This window comes from Lolium perenne, chromosome 1, assembly GCF_019359855.2.
Source record: "Lolium perenne isolate Kyuss_39 chromosome 1, Kyuss_2.0, whole genome shotgun sequence".
Lineage (NCBI taxonomy): Eukaryota > Viridiplantae > Streptophyta > Magnoliopsida > Poales > Poaceae > Lolium > Lolium perenne.
Genome location: NC_067244.2, coordinates 167,245,994 through 167,261,055, shown reverse-complemented (window position 1 = coordinate 167,261,055; position 15,062 = coordinate 167,245,994). Strand labels below are relative to the sequence as shown.

Genomic DNA, 15,062 nt, shown 5'->3' with positions numbered 1-15,062 from the left:
TCAAAATTTCCCAAATTTGAAATTTCTTTAGATTTGAAATTTGCTGAGAATTGAAATTTTCTCATATTCGAAAATTTCTATGATTTCAAATATGCCCAGATTCGAAATTTTCTTAGATTTAAAAATTACCCAGATTAAATTTGCTCAGATTAAAAATTTGCTTACTTTGAAATTTGTTTGAATTTGAAATTTTCTTAACTTTAAGATTTGCTCGACTTTAAAAAAATTTAAAAACAAAAACAGAAAAAGGAAAAGGAAAAAACAAAAAAATCGAAGAAAAATCGAAATAAAACTGAAACCCAAGAAAAACTAGAAAAAAAAACTCGACAAAAACCTGAAAAACCAAGGCTACTGGCTCCCTTCCTGTTGATGAGCCGTGGCCCAAACTTTCCCCGTTAGCAGGCTGAGCGCATTAACCCCCGCTAACAGGCCATGGACCTTTTTCGGCGTTGGGCTTATAGTCTCCCATCGGCCCCTTTCTTTTAATCTGATATTCCTATTTCTTTTTGTTTTTATTTTATCTACTACTATTATCTCTATTGGACAAGCCCACGCATAGGCAACACTTACGCACATGGCGATGGAAAAATGCCTCGTCTAGAGCGTAAGCGGAAATCTAGGCAAGGTAACCAGAAAATTGTCTTCCGTAATAAGAAGTCATGCTATACCTATTTATATGCTCTAAATTAATGTGTATTCATATATAATAACCCATACACATCCTTGATGGTATAAATTATGCCCGCCTAGGCCGCGTCTAGGACGCTTAAGCATCGCCTATGCACCAGGTGAATGCCAACCGCCTCACTTATGCCAAGCATTTTTCCAACCTTGACTATTATATAATCTATATGTCTTATATCTTAGTCACAAAAAACCTTCCCCGGTTAACGGAACGTCCCGCAACTGCCACTTGAACAAGATGCTTTTAAGGTCTCGTAGCTTCGGTGAATCACTTGAGCCCTGAGACATTTTCGGTGCCATATCGTGTCGACCTTTTCAAGAAAACCGATCCGCACGTATCTAGGCATGGTTTATGCCATGATAAGTATAGGTGTTCTTGGATTTCTAGTTTGGGCTCATCATATGTTTACTGTGGGCTTAGACGTTGATACGCGTGCCTACTTCACCGCAGCTACCATGATCATAGCTGTGCCCACTGGACAACAAGGTGTTTCCAAAATAAAAAGCAGCAGAACAGTTATAAAGTACAAGAGCGAGGGCACAGTCGCACAACGATTGGATCCAAGAGATACGGAAAAAGAGATGAGGGCACATCGATCGGAGGCGAGAGAGACGGAAAGAAGGAAAAGAGCGAGAGAACAACGATCGAAGACGGAAGGCAGAAAGAAAGGGGATGGAACGACCCTGCGTTGAGAAATCTAGACTCCCCCAGCGGGTGGGGCGATGGCCCCTGATGGCACACCACCAACGACTGCGAGCTGGACGAGCAAGAGGAGGTCCCGTACTACTAGGAAGGACCTCCCCTCCGGTTGCCACGTTACATACTTGTTACAAAAAAATCTATACTCACGGACAGATAAATCTAAGATTTTCTAAACTTTAAAAGATCAAATTTATTACAAATTATTAAAGATTTTTTTTCTACATTATATGAATTACTCCATTCGTTCCTAAAAATCTGCTAATTTTTGTTAGATACACAACTGATACAGCTCCAGAAAAGATCCTTGATCGAAATCGATTGGCAATTAATGACAATTCATATGAACTAATGTTTGCATTAAGTTATATGTATAGGAGTTGTCCATAGGCAATGCTTGAACCATATGTTGGCTTCAAGATTGCAATAAGAATAAATGAGGTGCAAGTCAAGATGAGCTAACTCGAAGACATCATATGCTTGAAGCTTTCCATTCATATGGTGTTCATGGATATGTGAAGATGCACCAAAGAAGGTGCTCTCCCATAGTGGAATATGGGGGAGCAATTCGCAAGACTTCATCAAGAAAGCAAAATCAAGAAAGGTGTTCTATCTTGTTGCGATCAAGACCGTCATCATCAAGCTCAAGTGGAATGCGCAAGGTTAAGTTTTGCTTTTGATAGGTTTTCTTCTTACCGGTTTCGTGGTTTAGTTGGGAGACCGGTTTATAGGCTAGGTGTCGTACTATCAATGGGCTCTCGAGTAAGTAACTCGATCGTATCGTTCGGAGTGCGGTCAAACCTTTGCATCCTTGCATCATATCTCTTGGTTGTTATTTGAATCTTATCCATGTAGTGTTTTAGAGCTTGTGGTTATTTCCATGACAAGCTCTAGTTCATCAAAAACAGATTCCGCATATATCACTTGTTACATTTTCGATATTGAAGTTTTTCTCGGTTCTCCGGGTTTAGAGGGTTCACTCTAAAAATTATAGAAAAGCATCCCCCACTAGTTTACATATTTTTGTTCGGATAGCTCTTGTCGTCTTCTTTCCAACAAAATTGGTTTCATGTCGATCGGAGTTTCCAAACTCTAGATTTTGCGTTTTTATGTTTGCCTCGTATTTGAATATGAAGAAGAAATGGGAAGAAAATAGAGAAAGAAAAGAAAAAGGGAAAAATGAGCTGGGAGCGGGAGCTCACCTGGCCGGTGGTACCGCCGGTGAGGGGCCGGTACCACCGCTAGGGCACGGCCGGGCGTACCGCCCTGGGTACCGTCCAGCATACCGGCGAAAAGGAATAATTGCTCCTAGTAACCATGCGCGCGGGGCCGGTACCGCGGCTGGTACCATGGCTGGTGGTACCGCCCCAGCATGGGCAGTGGTACCGCCCCGCATGGCCGGTGGTACCGGCCTCCCTTCCCTACCGTGGAAACTGCTCTCTCGCTCTGCCACGTCGACCAAGGAGCCGATAGTATCGGCCCAAGCTGACCAGCCCAACGGGCAGATTCCTGGCAGCCCTTAAATAGGTCTTCTTCCTCCTCTAGTTGGGTTGGTTCTTACACATGTTGTTGCTCTCCTCCATTGTTGATTTCTAGAGAGTTTTATATCTTTCTCCCCCTCCAATACTTCTTGCATCATTTTGAGAGAAAGATAGGAAGATCTAGGTATACACTTTTACCAAACAAAATCACCTCTTTGTGAGGAATTTATTGGGATCTAGATATTGGAGAATTTGGTGCTCCCCTCTTTGTTCTTCCTCTGTTCCCCCAATAGATTTAGTATCTTTGTTGGAATTTGAGAGTGAAGGATTGGAGCATCTTTGTGGTTTTCTTGCCATTGCATTTGGTGCATCGGTTTGACTTCTCCGTGGCGATACGTGGAGGCGAAAGTTCGTGAGATATACACTTCGGGAGCTTGTTCCTCTTGGGTCTTTGAACCCTAGATGGCTTAGTTGTCTTTGTGGTGTTCTTGGGGACTCCAATTAAGTTGTGGAGATTCTTCAAGGGAAAGGCCTTTGTGGTGATTTGTTGGGAGCCTCCAATTGAGTTGTGGAGATAGTCCAAAGCTTTGTGCGGGTTCGGTGACCACCCTAAGGTTCCATAGTGGATCGAGGTCTTCCCCTTTGGTTGGAAGGGCAAAGGAGCATACGGCGAGGCCTTCATGGCGTTTGGAATGTTTTTTCCTCCACACCGCTCCAACAAAGACTAGCACTCACAAGAGTATGAACTTCGTGATACATCGTTGTCTCCGCGTCACCTCGGTTATTCCTATACCCGAGCCATTTACGTATGCACTTTACTTTGTGATAGCCTTCGTGTTTGAAGTTATATATCTTCCTATCACATAGTTATTTGTATTGCTTAGCATAAGTTGTTGGTGCAAATAGGTGAACCCTAGTTATATAGGTTTTTGTGCTTGACAAGTTAAACGCTAATTTTATTCCGCATTTGTTAAGCCATAATAGAAAAAGTTTTGAACCTCCTATTCACCCCCCCCCCCTAGGTAGCATCTGTGTCCTTTCACACTTCCCTGCTCCCGCCATGGTTTTGTGGTGTCTCCGGGCGAAAGCCCAAGTTCGGAGTAGAACCGGCGTGATGGAGGCACCGTGATGACATCCCTCTGTTGGGAGCGTTATGTTTGGAGACACATCAAGTTGTTTCGCGTTTCAGTCCTCTGGTGTTCGTCACTGTCCAAGGTTGTTTGTCCGAAGAACTATGTACGACGATGTTGGAGAGTCCAAGACTATGCCTTTCACATGACCGACTAAATCCCGCCATCTTCTTCAAAAATTCCAAAGCGTGGCCCCCGACCTTGCCCTTTTTCGAATCTCGTAGCACTTGGAAGGTCAAAAACACTAAAAAGTGGCGTTTCCTAGCCAAACAAATGTTTAGAAAATCCCCTAAAACATCATAAAACATGGGAATAACATTATATAAATACAAATATGTGGTAATATGTTGCAATAAAGTTCAAAATTCATGTATGCATTTTACATGCAGTACGATCATTTATGCCCGTACCAGTGATCGCTAAACTTGCAGTAAGTTTTTGTCGAAACATGTTTTCTAACCTTGTCTGTCGTACGGGCAGACGGTACGGACATTCATGCCCGTACGGTTGGTCGCTAAAGTTACAGAAGCTTTCTCTTCGCTTTTATCTGAATTAAAAAAATATTGTGCGGCCTTTCCTATGTCGGTAAATCGTTACGGTTAGACGGTACGCTGCAAACCCGCTCATACCAAACTCTCGAACCTACTCTGTCTCTGTTGCGAATTTTGGCTGGATGTCGGGTACGAGCGGACGGTACGGTCTGCGCCCGTACCGCGAATTTCCCCGCTGTGTTGCCCAGAATTTCCTTTTTAAGTTTATATATCTCCAGTTTCTTGGGATTCTTTTTCTATGCGACCATAAACTCCAGAATTACGTGATTTATTTCTGCTTCACCCCTAATAAGGCCTCTCAAAGCCTCTCTTTTTTCACCCTTTCAGATCTTCACCGCCAGATGCGTTACATAGCTCCAAGAAAAGGAAAGCCTTTCGGCCTCATACCTCCGTCATGGGACAGCTTCCAGACCTCGTCTCAAGAGGATGACAAGCGTGAAGCTCAGGGTCTTAGCCCGAGGAAGCGTGAGATATCCTATGCCTCGTATGATGAAGACTACCAGCTATACATGAATCCAACTCCATGCGCCTGGAAGCAGCCTTACATGGCTATGGGGAACTCCAGAAGACGAGGAAGAAGCCAAGAAGCCGCACGGGAAGGGGCGCGTTGAATCCCTGAAGCTCCTCGCCACCCACTATGCGTCGCCAAAGCGTAAGCATAATGATGTTGATCCAGGAACTTATGAGGAGACTACTACCCATACTTCCACAACAAAGAAGATGATGTTGAACGTTCGCATCCGTGTGAAGTCCATGGATGAGTGGGGCTTCGTACTCAAGGATGAACCTGCCTCACCAGTCAAGCTGCCTATGAGGACCAAGCTGCGCTGCTACCACCGGGAGCGACGCTGCCGCAAGCCGACGTCGACGGCGCTGCCGTTGCTGCAAACTAGGGGCAGCACTGCTACCGCCAGGAGCGACGCTGCTGCAAGATGATGTTGACGCCAAACGAGGGGCAGCGCTGCTACCGCCGGGAGCGACGTTGTTGCAAGCCGGCGTTGACGGCGCCGCCGTTGCTGCAAATGAGGGGTGGCGGTGTTGCCGGCCAGGGGCGGCACTGCTACAAGCTAGCCTTGACGGTGTGGCATTGCTGCAAGCTCGAGCCGACGGTGCTTCTCGCCAGAGCGGCGCTGCTGAAAGCAGACGTCGGCGGCGCCAAAGTTACTGCAAAGGAGGCGTGGCGGTGCTGCCAGCCAGGGGATGCACTATTGCCGATGTTGCTTCAAGGGGTGACCGCGTTGCTACATGGGGCTGGCCGCGCTGCTGCTGGCGGCCACAGGTGTTGCTACGAAGGCATGTCGGGGATGCTACCAGCTGTTGTATCGCTGACGTCGTGCGAGGTTCTCCGGCGAGGGTAGTGGCCAACAGAGTAGCGACGCTGGCGTGCACGGAGGAGGGTTCTGGAACACGAGCAGGGAAGTTGCATCAACGACGCCACGAAGGTTTTCTCCGGTGACTGCACTTTGGAGTTCTCCGACGACTCCACTTCGGGATTCTCCTGCGGACCATCGGCAGTGGCGTTGCCGACGCGAGCGGACTGACCATCAGCAGTGGCACTGCCGGTGCGGGCAGTGGGAGTCCAATGAAGACGACGCTGTCAGCTCCCCACTATGGGGGCGATCTACACAAAAAATAACCCTTTGTGGGAAAAAACACACACGATGACCAAACTATTTCACGCATCTAACCCTTTTTATGTGGCGTCCTTGCGAAGGGCGCCACACCCGTCTATGTGGTGCCTGTGGGAGCGGCGCCACACATTGTCGGCTAGCAGTCTCGAGCTGCCACGTATGACAGAATGTGTGGTGCCCTTGCGAAGGGCGCCACACAAAAGGGTTAGAAGCGTGAAATAGTTTAGCCGGAGGGTCATTTTGTGTAATTCTTACATAAAAATGTTATTTTTGTGTAAATCCCCACATGGGCCTCTTTTAAAGAAACTAGATTTAAATGTGCGCCTTGGCGCACGATCCCGTGAAACTCGTGCCGATGGAAACTCTATATAACGGACGGAGTAGGAAACCGTTTATATAGAACCAGGAAATATATTATAGTAGCAAACACTCAATGGCTATGTCAAGAGCAACAGAAATAAGAAAGGAACAACAAAAGCATTATCTACAGATATGATAGTCTTCGGAGGCTACGTCGGAGAAAAACTTCTGATTGTTTTAGTTGGGTAATACATTATCTCTCTTCTTGTGTCACTTTAATCTCCTTCTGCAACTCAACCTTGGATTTTCCAAACTGTTGGGTCTGGCCACAAATGCTCTTCAGTAAGTCATCATTAGATTGTTGTAGAGCTAAAATACTCGCAATTTGCTTTTCTGCCTTTGTCTCAAGGTTCCTGGTGGAAACGTGAGCCTGTTGTAACTCAACTCTGACAGAGCTATTTCCTTCTCTTCACGTAGTGTTACATTTTCCTCAAGCAAGCTGCTCTTAATTCCTCCCATCGCTTGGTCAAGCTAGCATTGCTATTCTTCATGTCTTCATCAGAAATCTGCTCCTAAATTCTAAGATTCTCAACGGAAACCACAGACTGCTGCAACTCTAAGAGGGTTTTATTCTTCTTGTCTTGAATTGCTACAATTTCATCATGGAAACTAACCATGGCATCTTCAGACCCTTTCTTCAGGTGAGAGTTACTCTTCTGCAGATCTTCATTGACAGGCTGTAGAATATAGTTGTTTTCTCTTTGCTGCTCTAACTAACATTCAAGACTCTTGACTGAAGCATTTGACTTTTGTAAACAATAAAGGGCGTGTTACTTCTATCCTTGTAACAGAATGATCTCCTCTTGCATATTAGTCTTAGCATCTTCCAGCTGTCTATCCAAGCTTGAATTCTTCTCCTGCAGAATACTCTGAGAATGAAAATGACAAATGAAAATTAGACACCGAAAGACAGAAAGGATCAATTATGTTTTTATTTCCAACGCACCATGATGATGCCATAAAAATCGGTGCCTCACAACTTCTCTTGTTTTAGATTTGCTTCTATTGAAGCGTCATGATTTTGTACAATAGTAAAAACAGTTGGAGGCTATTCTAAATGAAGTCAGGGAAAAATAAAATGCTACTAAATGATGATTGTGTGGTTAGTGTCAAGTACAGATAATGCATCAAAAGATTGCATAGATGATGTCCAATAGGACATGGGCGAGCTTTTAAGAGAAAAAGGTCAGTCAAGAACAATGCATATACCCGTATAGTATTATAATGTGTAATCTTTTTAGACTTCATATTTTATGCATAATCTAAAAAACACGCATCTGAATGAACAAGTCAATGGCACAAATATTCAAATAAATATAAGTGAAGACTCAAACTTGGAAAAGAGAAACCCAATGTCCATATAGTTATGGGTTTTACTGATATCCAAAAAAAAATGCCTGTATCTGTTTGAAGATAACTTCATTTGAAATCTCACTTATTCTCACAAATCTGATATAGATGATGATGTAAGTTACATTTAACATTACGAAAAACAGAACCAGAAAGGAAGAAAAGCCCGACGTATTCCCAAACATTAAATATTAGAGCAAAAAGGATGACACAAACTATTGTACCTTGTTCAGATTGTTGTGTTTATATGAACAAACCAAAGTAGCAGATGCACTTGAAGTTGCAGTACCTATAAATCCATTGATTTAAATATTATATATTCAGTAACTTTTTTATTTAAAGAAATAAGCAGGAAATACACAGGTACACGAAATAAGTAGGTATTTTTTCTTTAAAGAGAACAAGCTGAATACTTCTTAGTGCTTAGTGATGTGCAAGAACCCTGGTCTGGAGCATAAGTATGCATGCGTCTACGTTGTGTCCTGTGCTTCTCCCACATGCCCTCCTTGAACCTGCATTTTCATAGTTATGCTAATCAAATCACTGTTGTTTATTTGCAGCTACCAATTAATTTTTTCCGAGAGAAACTGTTATGCGCTAGGCCAGATTGAAAGTCCCAAACTTACCTGAACATCTTCTCCATCTACACTTAGTACCGATGTTGTTTGTTTACCTTCATTTGTTCTTGCATGTATTGGTTCAGAAATAGACTTGTGTGGATAAGAAAGTTAATCTTTAAGATTTCTATAATCTCACCAGAAAAATCCATGTTTTCTGTAACCATTCTCAACAAAAAATATTACATTTTTGTAAGAGATGATGAAACTGTAAGAGATGATAGATTACAAGCAGATATCCCAGATAGAATGATAAATTATTGTTCATAAAACTGTAAGAGATGGACTGATATTCATTCCATTCCACATTACCAAAATTATTCATGCACAGTATGAAACTTGTAAAATAAGGAACCATTTGATAGCGCCCTGCCAACTTACTTTAAGAGAAAATCTGCCAAATCTTTGATAATTTTCGAAGCTGACCACAATATTCAATTTTTTTGCTTTTCAGTTTAGGAGAAAAAGTAAAAAAACAATGGCTGGAAGTACTTTGTTAGGGAGGGTATCTAAATAATCATCGGCATGTAATAAAACTGCGTTTAGGCAAAACAATAGGCAATTAAGACGAACACAACTGAGCCATCAATAAGAAAGCAAATCACTGGAATATGTCTTCAATCATGTTTAGTTGTATGCAAAGACTAATCTGATGTTATGAACCAAATGGAAACTAAAGGCCTTTTACAATACACGAAGTGACAAACCAGAGGTCTTTTTTTCATCCATCCCATACTCCTAGCTGAACAACCATTACCAGCTCAATATGCAGCAGATATAATATACCAAAAAAACTACAGGTAAGATTTTATTAGAAAAAAGGCACATGTACTTCACTAATCAGCAACTACAGCTAGTAGAGGAGCTTTATAGATAACTTTGGGCAGGCCAAAAATATTTTTTAGTGAGAAAATGAAGGCACATGTACTTCATTAATCAGAAACTGCAGTCAGTGGAGGAGTTTGATAGATAACTTAGGGCAGGCCAAAAATATTTTTTAGGGAGAAAATGAAGAGGAATAGCAGGATTGGGCAGAAGTAATTACATTTTATACTGAATAGTTGCAAGACTCCCACTTATCATCAGTGGCGACATCATTTTTCTCCGCGGCCATTTACGGAGGCGCCTTCCTTCTCGGCCTCCAAGGCCTTCCAGTCCAAAATCCAGTTCAGCTACAGAAACGATTAGATGTTAAATCATACATTCAAATACGTAGAGCAAACAAATGAATAATTTACACTGCGAAAATGACATGGCAAGGAATTAAGACCACAAAAAATTGTATGTCTCATATATGTGACTCGATCTGACACTATGCTGTTATACCATCACACGAATCTAACATCACTCCTGAGAAATGAAACACATTGAGGTCCAAGTGGAGGGTGAAGTCATATCTCCTGTCTATCCACTACATCAAGACAAATTTGTACATGATAAGTGTCACATCGTGCTGCAAAGAAGGCAAAAATTGAGAAGGCCTTGATACCTTGGAAATCTGTTGCATTTCCGTGCTCCAACTGTGTCACCAATGCTCAGTCCATTAGCTTACTTAAAAACTGATGGTTTTGTCGCTTGTAAATAGACGGCATGGATGACTGTCATGAAGAGCAAGTATATTTACTATTGACAAAGAAAGCATTCAAACAACAAAATGAATAACCTGATATAGACCAACCTTATATAGAAATGATAATCGATGAATAAATCTCACCTACTCTTTTAAGACAGTTCTGGAATAAGGTAAATAGTACTCATACTTTACGAATAACCTGATATAGATCCAATTATTTAAATATTTCGTAGATAAATCCACAAACATAATCTACTTAATTCCAGTTCAGAGGATGAAAACCAAACTGACAGTGTGAGATAATCATATTCTGCACTACTATTAGAGAATCAGTATGGTGATCTGGGCCACAAATAAATAACCAATCTCCAAAATAAAGGGTCTGGCAATAATATTTAAGACTAACATGCTCCCATTATATAACTTGACTTAATGTGCAGTAAAACCCTCCTTAGACACATTGCCAATAATCGAAATGCAAGAATTTGAAACCATTGGATCAAGCCTCAAGCCTCAGCAAATATCGACCCTGTCTAAGGAGTATAATATAGTTAGCTAAGACTCTAGTAACAAGGATACAGGGACGGAGCTGGAACAACAATGTATCATGCATGTTTGCTGGACATATTCTTTTTGCCTCAAATCTGTATACAAGCTACGGGGCCTCCAAAATCTACCTGCTGCTGTAAGCTAATTATTGGTTCATGTTTACTCACAGGCCTAACATTAGCATTAATTTTCTATTTTCTTATTTAGACAAGCACATGACAAGATGATCACATACAGAGCACTAAAAGAATGCACAGTTTAAATTGTACTGTAGTTTCAGAGATGCACAGTTTAAATTGTTCAGTTGGAACTCGGAAACTATGCTAGCAGCTAGTATACCGGATGTCAGATATTTATCACAAGAATAAGCTTGCAAAGTTATTCATGCATTCTGACATACCTGTACTAAATCTGTATTTATACAACTTGTGCTTTGGATTTTCTAGTTGGCATAAATAAAAGTTCAGAATCTTACTTACTGTGTCCTTGATTCAACCTATGCCACTGTATAAATACACTAGCCAAGCTTTTCTTCCTGTACTACTCATCTACCTATGAGCATATAGTCTAGCATTTATTTTCTTTAAAAACTCCTTCCAGATATGTAGTTATGTACATGGTGGCGCAAAATCTGAGAAACTCAATCGCATCAACTGAACCTTACTTGTTTGTGTAACACCGAACTGAAGATTATGTCTGTATGGGCATATACATATTTGGAAAACTAAGAAAATAGAGGGCATTAGAGTTCTACAGACCAATATCATCTTATTTGCTTCATGCTCAATTAATTTCTGGAACCATGAGAATATAACGGTATTTTTGTAGCAGGTTGTGGTTTTATTGTCATGTTAACAAATCAAGAACCAATTGGAGAAGATTATCTAATTGCATTTTTTATCAGAAAATCACCGTCAGCTCCGCCTTGGGTGCACGGTACAAACAAACAAAAAATGATTGCATGGGCATTACATGGAAGCATGGAGCACCAACCTGAAACCTGAGAAAATCAATGCTCATTAAGTAGAAACCTCCAATAACCTTCTGTGTGGAGAACATAAAAGCTGTAAGGGAGAAATTGTGAATTAGAAATCCAATAGTATTCCAGGAAATAACTAAATAACCCTGATACAACCAAATTGTATTTTATCTAATGTGGAGTGCGTAAAACAGTCAACCAAAGAATAATTTAGGAATACATTATCTAAGCATGCACCTAACACTGAACCTTTCATCACAGAAGCAGCCTCATGACATCCCATAGGGATAAACTTATCCACCTTGCAGCTTGTAAACCTAGGAGACTGCAATAAAGGAATATTAAGCAAGAAGCATTAGAACAAAAACTAATACAAATAAATCAAACAGCTGCATATGTATAAGTTAATCAACCTGATAGGTTATGCGAGCTGCTGCACAAATGGACTCCCACCACTTGGCCTTAGTCTAAATAAATAAAAAGTTAAGCATGATAGAAGATGATGAGATAAAACTGGAAGGGGACCTGAACACATATATGATCCTATTTTGAAAACTACAGCAGTAGCATTTAAAACACGTGCATAACTACATCAACGGTTATCTGAAAATAAGGTTGGCATGCTTTCTTTAACCTTTAGGTCAGATGGTTCCCCCCTGGTGGATTCCCTATTTACTCAAGGTCCTCGAAAACAAACTTCAATAAAATTTCTTGTTTCCATTGCAATATTGAAAGTTCCATAGAGAAAGAGCATGTCACGTGATGTGTCCATATCTAGGGCTGATCTTCGCAACATTTCCCATGAAATTCAACAAAATCAGGGTCAAACCGATATGTATAAATCAACCGTGGTACGAATAAAGGAACTCTTCGAGAATCAATGAATATGGAACCCTGCTTTAGGTCAATCGTCTCAGAGAACTCAGAGCCGCTAAAGTCACGTCGTTGCAAAGGGAGAAACAAAGTGCACTTAGAAACGCATAGCTCAACTCTGAGATGGCCAGTACCTCGCACACCCCGTCGTGCACCCCATTGCATTGGAAGCGAACCCAAATAGGTAAGACCCATCAAATAAACGTAAATGTTTATCCACCTACTTTATCCAAACTCGTAGCTCCAGTTCCAACTCTGAGTGAGATCAGTTTACATACATGAAAGTCACATAACCGAAAGAGGTATATATATAAAAACACAATTCACATAACTAAGAGAGTAATATAAAATAGGTAATTCATCATTGATTGCAAGTATATTTTAGAAGAAATGAACTATTGAGTAGATACCATAACATAAAAATGAACTAACCTGTACCTACAGCTTCGTTTGATTTTCCTCGAGCACCTTATCTACATAGATACAAAAACATCCACACAAACAAATATGATAAACTATGGGAACTGCAAGAGAGAAGGCAGGATGCAAATTAACAGGAAGAGATGGGTGGGCACCTTGAATCGCAAGGATGTAGAGGAGGAGAGATGGGGCCGAAAAAGGCTGAGCCGGCCAGCCGGCGGTTGAATGATGTAGAGGGGCTAGGGATGGAGGTACCAGACCACCACTTGCTACTGTTGCCGCACCTCCTCCTCAGATTGCTCCTCCTCCCTACATAGCCTCCTCTTTCTCTCTCTCTTTCTCTCCGTGCAAGACAGCCAAGTGCGGCAATGAGCCGAGGTCAGCTCCACGGGTGTTCTGTGAGGAGGAAAAAGAAAAGGAACACGAGTGCTAGCTCAATGGAAGAAAAAAGAAAAGGGATGGGGCTATAGCAGCATCTCACCTCAACTCGCGGTCGCTCAAAACTGCGACAACCTTCCGCTCCTCCCGGCGATTTTCCACTCATGTGCTCCTCCCTGTGAACGACGGCGCGAGTTACAGCCGGAGTTCCGGGCTGTGGCGTCAAGGGGATCTTGACACGAGGAGTGTGAGGCGGCGCGCTAGGGTTTCCTCACCTGCGAGCGCGGACGAATCGGGGCAGCGACGACCTGCACTTCCTCCAGCGATGGCGATGCGATGAACTCGGTCTCCTGCCGGCCGGCGGCGCGAAGGGCGGCAGCAGAGAGAGGAAGAAGTAGGAACGGGAGGTGGCGCGAGCGGCAGCGACAGGGAGGAGGCCGACGACCGCGGGGAGCGGGAGATGGGGCCGCGGCGGCGCGGAGCGGGGGACGAATGGCTAGGGTTGTGACCACGGGCTGTAGTTTGGCTCATCTGACCACCGTGCGAGGAATTACCCAATCTACCCCTGCGGGTGGAGATCTTTTCCACCACCCACGAAATCTACCCGCAGTGACCGACATGCGGGTCCGAACAAAAGTGGGACCCACATGCAGCCACTGGCGGGTAACACATGGCTGTTGCATGGGGTTAGCTAGAGGGAGGGCCAATCGGACCACTCGTTTTCTGCCCAGAATAAACGGATGAGATTGCCTAGTTATGAAGATCTAATGGTCCAGAAGCTCTAAGCTCTGTGAGACCCCCATGGGGGGGCATCTATTATACCTTTAGATCCGCGTGGAACCATTGATTAGGTGGGACACGAGCTGGGACCAAGCTGGGCGGTTGGATCGTCTGCATCATACGGCTACTGACCCGGGGATCGGTAGATTTGATCCCCGGGGACGCTCAGCACCACCAATGATATTAACATGAGCCGTGTTGCATCCTGGCATATCTGGTCTTAGCCTTCCACGTTATCTAGAGAAAGTGATGACTATAACTTGTACAATACATTGTCTGTAATTGTAATCTCTTGCAATTAATGAGAATTAATTAATTGTTAAAATAAAATTATGTTGCTAAGAGAAGGCATGCGGTACAATGGAGCAAGTCACCTTCTCTTATTTTACTAGAAGAAACCCCACGCGTTGCTGCGAGACATTTCGTATTTTATATCCGAAAGAAATATGCTCTCTAAAAGGAAGAAACTGAAGATGAAACTGAATCAAAAATCTCGATGCTAACATTTTGGATGTTGTATAAAATTACCGAGTATCATTAAAATATTTTCATACCTGGTAGTCACCGTGGGCTTCTAAACCAACATATATACTGTATGAACAACATGCACTGAGATGAACTTTTAAGTGATCTAAAATTAAAAATAGGGCCAGCCGGCATTTAAATGTCTTTAGAAGACCAATGTGGCTATAATCCTTTGTTGAAGACCACTAATTTGTACTCCAACTGCAGACACTCATACGAAAAGTTATGACTGCAGTTTAGCACTGTTAAGAGAATATAAGATGAATCCAATATATTGTACATAAAAAACAATTTGGCAGTTACCTTAACCTGGTAAAAAAACTCAAAAATAATAGCTCCCGTTGGTTTCTCTTCAAAGTCATGACTAATATAGATATGACTAATACACCACTGTTGAAAACACTAAATATCTATAGTACATCGGAATGCAGTAATATTATTATCAGCCTTTATCTACCAGATATTGTATATTGCTCAATGT

The 15,062-nt window shown here is 42.3% G+C and overlaps 2 long non-coding RNA genes across 3 annotated transcripts; both read right to left on the bottom strand.

Moving 5' to 3' along the window:
* Positions 1–6,558: 6,558 nt before the first annotated feature.
* Positions 6,559–10,092, bottom strand: LOC139833137 (uncharacterized). Its single transcript, XR_011748286.1, has 6 exons — positions 9,994–10,092; positions 9,550–9,676; positions 8,514–8,661; positions 8,301–8,399; positions 8,112–8,176; positions 6,559–7,406 (listed from the first exon to the last, which is right to left on the bottom strand). It is a non-coding gene; the product is annotated as an uncharacterized lncRNA (long non-coding RNA).
* A 628-nt stretch (positions 10,093–10,720) lies between these two features.
* Positions 10,721–14,099, bottom strand: LOC127311852 (uncharacterized). Of its 2 annotated transcripts, none has more exons than XR_007857937.2 (7): positions 13,380–14,099; positions 13,054–13,294; positions 12,911–12,951; positions 12,240–12,733; positions 12,019–12,072; positions 11,843–11,930; positions 10,721–11,690 (listed from the first exon to the last, which is right to left on the bottom strand). It is a non-coding gene; the product is annotated as an uncharacterized lncRNA (long non-coding RNA). The 2 variants fall into 2 exon arrangements; XR_011748267.1 differs by having other exon boundaries at positions 11,855–11,930.
* Positions 14,100–15,062: the final 963 nt, after the last annotated feature.